Raw genomic sequence first — 12494 nt, 5'->3', positions numbered from 1 at the left:
GCCTGCCTAAGTGTTGCTGACAGGGGATTATGGCAAATACAAAACACCGTATGGACCAGAGAAGCTCAGTGCCAAACTTCATAGAGATGCAGGCTTGCAAGCATGGTTGGAGCGCCATGTTGGGAGCTCTGTTTGACTAGTGGCGTGTGTGTTCAAGGATTAGGCTTGCATATGTTAACAATTTATGGTATTGTTTAACAGAATCATATAACTGTTTCAATTGTAAAGAAATGTCTAGAAAGTTGTTAATTTCATAAATAGGCAGATCTGCAAAAGCTATAAGCAGGAACAAAAATATTCTATAAACCTACTATTGTACTAAAGTTTAAAGAAGCTATACCTGCAAATTTGATCTGTGTTTTTAATATTCTGATTGCAAATATTAGACAATATATATCAATATAGTTATTTACATCATTTTTACTATTGTCTTTGTTGTATTATTTACAATTGTTGTTTTGGGTTTTGCATCCCCAGCATTTGAGGTTGACAGATCAGAACCACAGGCTATGACCCATTGAACGATCTGTAACTAATCATAGGCCACAAGCCACAGCACATGCCATGCAGCCCAGTCAGGTTACACCCATCAAAATATAAAGGGGGCCAAGATGTCACTCATATTCGCCAATCTTCCTGGAGACTTAGTGCCATTACTATGAAAGTGTTTATTGTGTGAGCTGCTCAAATTGTAGCATTATGTCACCACAGGTACTATACTGGTCTAAAAATCGCCTGGGTGCATCTTCCGCCGAAGAGAAGGACAGATCACATGTCTGGTATCATCAACCATCTTTGATCATTTATAGAGAGACAAGTGTGGCACATATCATTCTCCTGGATTATATTTAGACATTAATTTATAGCATACTAAGTAGATGAATAACATACCAAAGGGCAAGTGTGGGATCATTTATAGTTTTGCCATCACTGTAAACAATTTCTTGGTCCTTGTCCCAGAACAAATATCTTTCATTTGTTTTTATTTATTTATTTGACCAAATATATTTTATTGGAAGTGAAGTAAGTGAAATGGTGGTGAGAAGTGGGGAGACATTCAGAATACTCTGATTGCACAGAGCCTAGCAGGATATGTAAAGCAGGCTAAAGCACACGTCCATCGTGTCCTTCGTGCCTATTGTGTGTAATCTCAGGCTTTGTTTTACACAGTAATAGTGTAATAGTGAATTTTACACATGGTTTTATCTTACTTGTCCAAACTAACCATACATTTTCTTTTCATGGTCATCATTACTCTTTGGGCCTAATGTGGCATTCACTGTGGACAATGATTAATGACATTAATCACAGGGTTAATACAGAGGCATATAGTAATAAACAGAATGGCATTGTTTTTGTTTTTTTAATAACAAATTCACTTAATGTATGTGTTTAGACAGAGGGAGAAAGTCAGTTGTAGACCGTAAGTAAAACAGTCAAAAGTTAAACAAGGACATGCAAACTCCACACACTGTTCTCCCCTTTCCTAATGCAATGTGTATTAATTGCTCAATAAAATATCCATTGCACATAAATATTTTAAGAGGTGATAATTATCCTTTCATATTTGACACCTTTAATGTTTAACTCAAAATGCATGGACAGAGTAGATGTGGTTGATGTTGTCCACAGTAGGACATATTTAGACTGTAGACAGTGTCCCCTGGGTCAGTGTGTAAGTGTGCTGCACGTCTGTGTGTTTGTTTATGTGTGTGGATGTGTGTGGATGTGCTCAGTGCGTTTTAGGCTGTTCCAGGCGACCAATTGAGGTCAGTCACTCAATAATTTAAAGCCTATCACTGGTTAGTGCATAAGCTGGGTCGCCCAATCACAGAGCCTCATGTCTGACCAAAGAAAGACCATAACAGTACGCATACAATAAGTTAAGAGAGGAGTTTAATTTTACAAAGAGAAGACGAAAAACATTTCAATTAAATATTTCTGCTTTGTTTATTTTGGTTTATTTTTGGGTTTCCTTTTATACCTATAGGTTAAACAAGAAAAAGAAGAACAAGAATTTCAAAGAAGTTTACGACAGAAGATGCAGAAGAGCTGGTTTTCAAAAGATTACCAGGTAAAAGTCTGCTATGTTTACATTACTGTAATTTAATTTGCTATACCAGATTTTACAAGACAAATTGTAATTATCACAAATTTGGTATCTGTTTCACTATCTGTTCTACTGTAAAGTGGAAGAATCACCAGAATCTTCTATTACTTATATTATGAAGTCTTAATATATTATAAATAACATTTTTTATTGCCTGACTCACATGTGCATTTGCAATCACAGATTTGTAATGTGAGGTGCAACAAAAAAACTTGACACGGCATGCCACTGGAGGCATCTCGTGGTGATGTAATATTCTAGCTACTGAATGACTTTGTCATCACACTTTTCTTTCATAGATATTGCTCATTTTAAGTGTTATTTTGTCCCAAATATCTATAAAATAGGACAAAAAGTTATTTGGTGGAGCAGTTTCCATTTGAAACATCATTACCCACTGTAAAATGCCGTCTTGCTTCTGCTCTTTTTTAAGTTGCAGAGTGTCTACCAGTGTCTCTGGGTTCTGTTTAAGCCGTCTGTATTTACTGCTAATCCTTTTTATGCTTCTCACAACCAGGAGCCCCAGTGAGATGCTGTAGATTTAGCCAGAGGTTGATCTCATCATTAGTATTCAGCTGTCAGAACATGTCCGTCAACTTTTGGAAGCCTCTCTGTACCCCCCTCTCCCTCCATCAGTTCTCCATTAAAATCTTAATGTATACCTGGTACATTTGTCCACGCAGCATGTGTGTGTGCGCACACTGTATCAGGATGTTTGAAGCTGCATGGTCCAGAAAGGAGAGCCCTGTGCGCATTAATGGAGACACATATCCAACCTCCTCCTGATTTCCCAGGAAGTTTCCCTCCGTCTTCGTAAATGACATGAAAAGACTCTGAGACAGATATATGCATGAATTAATTGGCTTGAATAGGAGTATTTAGAAGCATAATCCACAGGGATTAACACAAGCGGCCCTCTCTGGGTTTAAGCGGCTGTGCATTCACGCCACAGAATTGTTTCATTTCACTTCATTCCCTTCTCACATACCATCATCTTTAGTACCATATGAGTGTCCCTCTAAAAAGCTGTCAAGTACAGGATTAACAAAAAATTCAGCTAATTGGCCCAATAACCTTTCATTTTAATGAATTTTTGTGATAGATATAGTGGGCTCAATCCTTTTTAAAGTTATGGTTGATATTATTGTATAGTGTGATTTATAGCTAAAACAATTTGTATTCTCACTCGATTATGGCCCCATGAAGCTCTAATATGTATATATATATATATATATATATATATATATATATATATATATATATATATATATACACATATATATATAATCTACTCTGTCCATGCATTTTGAGTTAATAAGCAGGTACTTTTGTTTTGTTTCCCTCTCCTTTTCTTCTCACCATACGTCTCATAGGCTTCACACCACAAGTCTATGAGATACTGAGCAAATCAATGCCTATAGATTAGCTCATTGGAAGCCATTAGTTATGGGTTTTTATAAAGCTAGTCATTATTGTGCTTAATCTTGCAGAAAATTAAATTTAGAGTTGTGTACAGTGTTTTGGTTAAAGTTGTTGATCTCCCACCCCTTGTTCAATCACAAGCTTCAAGGATTTTTGGTTCATATTTTAGTATATTTTACTTTTTTTTTTCAGCAGAAGATGCATAGAGTAGTATTCAGATAAAGTAGTATTTATACACTACTCACTCATGCATCTGATTTAGTTTCATTTGATTGCAATAAAAACTGCTCTACTGATACAACTTAACTTGTTTTCTTTACCAGTTTCTACTGTTGCTAGGGTCCCCGTGTGGAGTCAGTTTAATATCCTAATGGTGGTGTCTTTTCTCTCTGCCACTTTTCTTTTGTCTCTTAATAAGTATTGGAGTTCAGTCTTGTTCCTTCTTCAATTGAATTAGTCCTTGGCACCACATTTTCTCGTAGTCTGCCTGTTACCAGCTAAATCTGTGTTTAGACAGTGGTCTTTTTAAACCTATGAATCTTGAATCTTAATTTTTTTTCACAAAGACTCAAACTTCAGTAATTTTTTCCTACATTTTAACTTCTAAGTTACTGAGGAATAAGTTTCTCTGTTTCTTTTTCCGTTCTTTCTTTCTTCCTTACTTTCTTTCTTTTAGCTATTTAAAAATTTTTTCCCGATCTCCATTCCAACCCTCATCCCTTGGCCTTATGATTCCCCAGTCCAAATCCCTCTTTGGCTTCACATCAGCTCCAACTAAACAATAGAAGTCTTGAGCTCTGAAGGATCGTTCCTTACCCCGATCCAATGCGACCAGCACCCCCATCCTCCACTCTCCCTCTGCGTGGTGATATGCAGAGTGGAGAAGCAGCCTTCTTTTGTTTAGGTTAGCACAAATGAAAATTGCTAATCAATTTTTACCCCCTCTTATTTCATGGCGTGTGGCTCCTGCCCCTCCCCTGCCAGCTGTCATTGTGTGGTTGTGGCACAGGGTTGAAAGCTTCATTAGCAGGAGGACAGCATGTTTTGCCCCTCAGCGCTGTATTCATAGAATTACTAAAGATAGATAGGACATGGCTTGGTGTCAGTTATTGAATTAATCCAAATATTCCTCTTTGTGTCATGGTTAGAGAACATGCAGCATGTATTCTATAATGTCAAAAGGTTATAGCTGACTGAGACTTATATTTGCTGTTTTATCAAAAATTTTGGTCTAATTTAAAATTGGTCTGATAGCTCCAACTTCTCATTTTAGTTTGTAGATGTAGTTAGAGTAACTTTATAAAAGAAATTGTGCTTTTAAGTGTATCCCCCACCCTGTACTTTGTTCTCTCTCCACTACCTTTCTGGAAATTATTCTTAATGTCTGGACATGTGCATTTGAGCATCATCCTAACAGTAGTTACACAGCACTTGAGTATTTTTTTTTACCATATCCTTCAGTTTTTATAAGTGTATCGGCACCTTTAACTTGCCCAGGATTAATTTTGAGATAAAGATATTTCTACTATGCTATTCACCTTTGCTAACTATGAGTCAAATTAAAGGTAGTGGATGATCGCATCATATTTGCTTTGCTGAATTGTAAAATCGACATCTAGAATTCACTGCAGGTACTGAGCAATAAATACATTTGAGGACTGATTGTTGGCAGGTTATGACCAAGCACTTCCACTAGAGTGAACACTTGCCTTCTCAGCAGCCGATTGTTTTAGCATGATGCAGCTAATGCACAAGAGCACTGGTCAGAGGTTGGTGACGGTGGACCTAGGTAATGGGATAAAATGCTTCTTGCAGTCTTAGCGTTTTACAGATTTTTTTATTTATATATATATATATATATATATATATATATATATATATATATATATATATATATCATGTATATATTAAATTTACATTTCCTAATTTACAGGACATGTCTATTTGTTGTCAAACATTGTTACCTGTAGTTTGTACTGTGCTCCAAACTGTGTTCTTATAACTATAAGACATTAAATTAAATGGTCTTTCAGCATCCTCTTACATCTCCTACTTACTGTAATCCTGTGCAACATGTGTCATGATTTTCCAGTCTCCTTCTATGTCAGCTTGTTGAGTTTTGTTTCTATTTATAGTAGCTGGAGGTGTCTTGTCACCCCATCCCTTCGTGTCCGGTTGCCTTATGGATGCTATTAATAACAAGCAAAGAGATATATTCATACTTCAGCTCAGTGTAAAGACATGACTCCTTTAATTCAATCAGGCTCCTGTTCAAATGTCCTATGACCACAGTGTTGAATGTCTACTAATGAATTAAAACTTGTGCTGATTATTACAACAGGTCAACTACTATTTTTAGTGTAATTAATTCTTGAATATTTTTTATCTATTATAATATAGGCTTATTGTGACAAAAGAGATAATGTAGAGATCATTATGTAAACAATTATTTGCACAACGAGTACCGTGCATCAGTCCACATAAAACCAACAAATGAAACAGAAATGCTCTTCAGAGTTACTGTAAATAATATTTTCTTCACGATTCTTCTCTGTAATGGTTGGGTGCATTAATGCATAGCTCTTTGTGTAACTTATGTCACTGCAGCTAGCATGTGACTCTATGGGACTAATAAGGCCCGTGCCTCTTTCCATTCAGCTTTACACAAGTGCAGCTGTTTCCACAGTGGAATATCAAAGTGAAGCTAGAGCTCCTTCTAAGAAACTGGAGGACAGTCAGTTAAGACCCACACTATCCAGTTACTCATCTTTACACACACTAGAAATGCATAGTTAATTCAGATAAAGAAAAAGAGAGCGCTTCACTGGGTCATAAAAGAGTAAAAATTAGCAGTACAGGTGATCTACAAGGGTTAAAACAGTAGTCTTTAACAGATGGTCTTGGACAGGGCAAAGTCTGACTTTGCCCTGACGAAGACCCTCTTGCTGGTTGAAAGGCATTGGCGTCCTTTCATGAAATAAAGGACTTTTAAAATATTCAGTCGAAGTGCCTCGGGTTTGTACCTTGCCCACTTTTACATTTTCTAGGAAAGGTAATTTTCTGTTAAAGATGCAGTTAATTGTTCTAGACTGCATTTAAAAGCAGACTGTCAAACTCCAGTATTTACTTATTTACATACAAAAAGAAAGGTTGGACTTTACATCTGTCAAAAGAATTTCTAGATGTATGACATAACTTTTTAGGTGTGATGCCCTACAAAAATTCCAGATGTAAAAAGTAACAAGAAACCACAGCAAGTGGAGTGTGAGCTCCAGCCAGATTAAAGAGTTTCCATTCTTATTTGTCTCTAATCTGTAAATTTATTTTGTTATATACATATAATATAACAACAGCAATCTTTGATGGAAACGTGCGCAAAGTAGTCTGTCAATTATAACTCAAACTGTGTAATATGCAGCAGAAACTGTAACTATGTAATTCAAACTGTGAAGGAAGAGGAAGTATGCAGTTTAAACTTTAAACTAAAATTATTTTTGGGGGGCATCTACACGGCTTTTTCAGATGACGAACCATAGCTAATAGCTCTCACCAAAATGTAACATGACATATTTGATTTCTACATAACTAGTGACTTATGTATAAGGGTCCCAGAACTGTGTTACGTCTGGCATTAGTGCTACTAGTTACACCAAATGCTGCTAATAAGTGATTCGAATTGAGTGTGACTGTAAACGTGCTATAAATTGTAAGCCCAGTGGAAAACCAGGAAGAGTTGTTAATCCGTGTGGCTGGCCAGTCAGAAAGGCCATTCATATTAATAGCTGAGTGAATCAGATTCAGTCATACAGATGTCCAGTACTTGGGCCAGGAACCAGAATAACTCTAGAGCATGACACAAATAAGCATCTCAGAGAAAGGCCAGTGACTACAACCTTATTATAGACTTTAGGTCACACTGGATTCACATGACCTCACCATTCAGGGCTAAATATCAGGCATGCTCTAGCACTATTTGAGAATGCAAATGATTATTCCCATCTCATTTGACTTGAGTTTTCTCAAGTCAAATGAGTCACTCTTTGTCTACAATCTCTGCTACAGATTTAACACATTCTCAACAATTTTGGTTATTTAAGTTCTTCTGTAGTTGTAGAAACTGGTCAAAGTCTCATTCCCAATTTAGTAAACTAGTAAAACTCATTTGAATATCAACGCGGGGTAAAAAACTTAACCTTCCTGAATTATCTTCATCTCCATCAGAACTAGTTTAAAATTAAATTATTATTGTTATATTATGGTCCATATTAAAGGTGCACTGTGTAACTTTTCTGATGGAGTGTCTGCTACCTGCTTGTAACCATGGAGATTCTATTGTTTTCTCTGAAATGTATAGCATTGTGGCGCCGACTGGCATGGCAGCCGCGCTTATGTCAGTCTGCCCCAGGGCAGCTGTGGCTACAATAGTAGCTTACCATGACCAGGTATAGAGTGAATGAATAATGCTGAATAATGCTCTGTCTTTGTGACAAAAATATCTGAAAAAGTGCTATATATATATAAAGACTTACTTACTTACTTAAACATCTCCATCTAAAATTTGCATTCTTACTGTGAGTGGACTCGCATTTCCACAGATCTGACTTGGCCCTGTGGTGTCAACTGCTGTCTCTGTGGAGATAAATAAGTGTAATGCCATACTGTGGAACATTCTAGGCAGTATCTCCAGGGAGAGAAGCAGGTGATGGACCCTCAACTAAGGGTCTAGCCTCATCTTTAATTAAAATCAACTTTAAGTATTGAAACAGTATTCCCAATTGAACATTATTTATTTTACAGCAACTATGTAAGTCAAATTAAACTATTAGCATTTGGTGTCTATAAAAATGCATTTGTAGAAGAACTAATTGTGTTTTGTTGTTACGTTGTTATAAAGTCATGTGCCTTTTCTCAAACTCCTCTCCACCTCTACACATTCCTCTCCTGACTCAAACTAGGTCTTCTACCCTCCTCTATCTCCCATTACAGTGTCTTTCTTTCTTGTTCAGTGCACTTCTTTTTTATTATATAGATATTTTTCCTCTCCCTCTATTGAGATAACCCCCTTTACAACACCCCAGGTGACCCTGTCTATGACCCTTGACCTCGGGGGTAAATGCAAGGTCCCATCTCACCAGGAAATAAAGACATTAGCTTCCTCCCGCTGTCTGACCCCGTCACCTCCATGGTCTTCCTTTACCCCTTCGTCTAGATCCCCCCGTCCTAATCCCCCCCTACACTATCACTCTGTCTTTGTTTTTATTTTCACTTCATTCACCTTCTTCACAACACTGCCTCATGCCTGTGAGATTATAATCTCTGCTAACATACAGAGATTATATGACAGGGATATCTCTGCTATATCCCTTGTTTCCCATGTTTCAACAATCCAGTCTCTCTTCAAAATACATTACATCCAAAAGTAAACAAATGAAATGTTAGATTTAAATTTTAATGTTGCACTCACAGATATTCTGTTTTGCTCTTACTCTGACTTGGATTTGTCCGTTAAACTTGTATACATTTTGTATTGTCCTGCTGTGTGTATTGAAACTGGTATGATATTTTAAGTGCAGCCCACAGTAACGAATTGAAGAGTTTCTGAGTAGAACATGCAACACACATCTTCTTGTGTGTCTGACTGTTCTGAGTCTTTAAGATCTAGTTTATGTGCATAAACCTGCGCTATATATTTCCCTCTCTTTGTCTGTGGTCTTTCATGACGTGCTGCTGTGTGTGCGTCTGCATCATTACTGGGCTGGTTTTTCATCCCAAGTGGAAAAAAGGCAAAGCTTTCCCCAGAGAATGTGCGGCTCTTTCCTGTGCTCTCCTGAGAGGCAGAAGAGAGGGAGCGTGTGTTTGTCTGCAGTTGTTCTTGCGCTAACGCGAGTCACGCTCATCACCTGTGTAGTGCTCCACCTTATGCATATTCATAACTGTTCCATCTCAAGATATAGAACACAAACATGGACAAAACTCTCTGAACATCTACTGTGCATTCACTTACTCCAAACTTTCCTTTGCTAATTCAAACAGGATATAAATGAGAGTGTTTTTCAGAAGTGTCTGAACGCTTCATACAGCATTTTGTTTTTTTCGGGAAAACTAAGAAAAGAGGAGCATAAATTATAAACACTTACTATAATACACTATAAAGCAACTCTGACAAAAACTTTATTTTTGTTTGCTTATTTAATAATCAAATTTCTTATTTTATTTTTTGTGCAGCGTCTTTGAGTGTTAAGAAAAAACAGAATTGGCTCTATCTTTTGACTTTTTGTGTTAATATTATACAATTTAATTACAGTATTTTACTGTATGCAATGCATAAAACATAAAAACCTTGGACTTGAGTGACAAAAAGTGACCTTTTAAAAGTCCTCTGTGAACAAAACTATTGTCTTTTTTTTTTTTTTTTTTTTTGCAGATTGCATCAGGATCTTACAAGGTTCTTCCTTTCACCCACAAAGAAGGTAAGTCATTGCCCTTTTTATTTTTGTTTGTATAAAAAGTTTGAATCTGGATAAACCTTTCAGCACCATGGACAGAGCCCGATAACTGTAGCCTATACAAAAAAAATAAATAAAATAAAATAAGAAAATTATATTTTTCTCTTACATTTTAAAGCACTTCATCCGACCAGTACTGATTCTTGTATGATTCTACGTTTGTCATTTGAGTCAACTGTACAGGGTTTACTCTATGATATCAAAAAACAAAAGCCCTGCTGTTTATACTAACAATGAATGGATGGTAGAAGTGTGTGTATGAGTCTATGACAGATGGGCCTACAGTGGCTCACAGGGCAAATAGGATAAACATGTGATAACCCTGAAGTTACTTTAGATTTATTTATGTTTTGTCATTTTTTTGGCGTAAAGTAAAGTTAGGTGCTAAATACTGTACGATTCACACCTATGCTCCCGTGCTTTTATTCTTGTGTCATTTCGTACACATATTAAAGTAAATAAATTTTCAACCTCACTAAAACAGTGTTCCTGCATCATTAGTTAAGTCAGAGGTATATTTTGATTAAGTCATGAATGTCTGAGTAATCCTGTATTACATTTAAGGCTTGAGTGCTCAGAATTTTTTTTCCAACTGCCTGTCTCCCACTCTTGCTCTGTTAATAAAAAAAATAAAAAATCACACCCCAGATCATATACTGTATATTGCTTTCTAAATTGTGACATTTTTCAACAATTAAAACTATACATAGAAATCTGCCTCTTGCTATGGTGAACTGTGAAGAGATGGGGGAAGTCAGTGACTCAGTTTATATATCAATACTGCAATTTAGAGCAAAATTTTAAATAATAATCTACACATGTTAAAAATTTTATATTGAAAAGCATAATATGTCTTCATAAAGGTCCTAACATGTTACACAAAATTTATTCTTATGAGCTCTAAGCATTGTCATAATGTTGTTACGTCACTTCATCAAAAACATACCTCAGAGTTGTTTTGTTTCATTCACACACATTTCACTATTCCTGTATTATTAGTCTGTCAAAGCTCAAAATTTGCTGTTCCACCTTGTGACGTCATGTAGTGGTAGTTTTGAAGTTAACAGCTCCTTTTACCAGTAGTTCAGTCAATTCCCACATTGAAATCATCCAAATGATTCTAGTGAAAGTGTATGGACTTTAAAAACATAGTGGAGCACTTCCAATATTACCACATGACATCACATGATGCAAGAGTATTTTTTGTTTGAGGAAAGAACTGAGCCTAAATATGCAGGATTTGCATGTGTGAATGAAACAAAACAGAACAAAAAACAGAAAATGGTGTAATATAGGCCGTTTAAAGCCTTGAAGTCTTGATTTTCTTTGCACTTTCAAATTTTCTTTTTTACTTTACCACTGTTTCGTGTTTTTGTAAGCTTTTACAGCCACATTACTATGTGGGTATTGGGGTATTTGGTTTATTGGAGTTTAACACAAACTAACACAAAGGTCAGTACTCCAGGGGTTAACACTGTGGGAGTCATGGGGAGCCAATTTGTGTGGCCGGCAGACACACAGCTGAAGCTTTTGGACCTGAGGGCCACAACTTTATAAGACAATTAACACTTTGGGTCAACTCAGGTCAACAGCATGTGTGGGCGGGTGGGCACATGGGACCATGAAGAAGGAAAAGTCTAAAAACCCTTCACTTAGCACTTTTGTATCATTGATTTGTTATTGCAAATGGAATTATTTTTTATTTTGTTGCATTCATTTTTCAAGTAGTTTTTAAAAATTGTTTGAATAGTAGTAATAGTACTAGTACTAGCTTTTTCAGTTCCAATACAAATTCCAATATGGATTTAAGAATCTGCTGATACTATCAACCTATACCACTGTAGAGACTGAAAGCAGCATTTATTTCCTTTATACAAAAAATCACCACCAATATCGGTGCACCCCATTAAGAGGCCATCCATCCATCCATTTTCGTCCGCTTGTCCGGGGCCGGGTCGTGGGGGCAGCAGCCTAAGCAGGGACTCCCAGACTTCCCTCACCCCAGACACGTCCTCCAGCTCCTCCGGGGGGACCCCGAGGCGTTCCCAGGCCAGCCGAGAGACATAGTCCCTCCAGCGTGTCCTGGGTCTTCCCCGGGGCCTCCTCCCGGTGGGACATGCCCGGAACACCTCCCGAGGGAGGCGCCCAGGAGGCATCCGGAACAGATGCCTGAGCCACCTCAACTGGCTCCTCTCGACGTGGAGGAGCAGCGGCTCTACTCCGAGCTCCTCCCGTGTGACTGAGCTCCTCACCCTATCTCTAAGGGAGCGCCCAGCCACCCTGCGGAGGAAACTCATTTCGAGCGCTTGTATCCGCGATCTCGTCCTTTCGGTCATTACCCAGAGCTCATGACCATAGGTGAGAGTAGGAACGAAGACTGACGGGTAAATCGAGAGCTTCGCCTTTCGGCTCAGCTCCCTCTTCACCACAACGGTCCGATACGGCGACCGCATCAC

At 37.5% G+C, this 12494-nt stretch overlaps 1 protein-coding gene across 1 annotated transcript in view; it reads left to right on the top strand.

The window, feature by feature from the left end:
* The first annotated feature begins 2003 nt into the window (after positions 1 to 2003).
* Positions 2004 to 12494, top strand: part of esrrga (estrogen-related receptor gamma a) — an 86791-nt gene continuing 76300 nt past the window's right edge. Inside the window, exons 1-2 of the mRNA XM_055154620.1 lie at positions 2004 to 2074; positions 9957 to 10002. The gene's annotated coding sequence lies outside the window, so the exon portion shown is untranslated. The remainder of the gene's footprint in view (positions 2075 to 9956; positions 10003 to 12494) is intronic.

This window comes from Boleophthalmus pectinirostris, unplaced genomic scaffold (genome assembly GCF_026225935.1).
Source record: "Boleophthalmus pectinirostris isolate CB_2022bp ecotype Guang Dong unplaced genomic scaffold, ASM2622593v1 HiC_scaffold_19, whole genome shotgun sequence".
NCBI lineage: Eukaryota > Metazoa > Chordata > Actinopteri > Gobiiformes > Gobiidae > Boleophthalmus > Boleophthalmus pectinirostris.
Note: the sequence above shows the minus strand (reverse complement) of the source record. Positions and strands in the feature narration are given on the sequence as shown.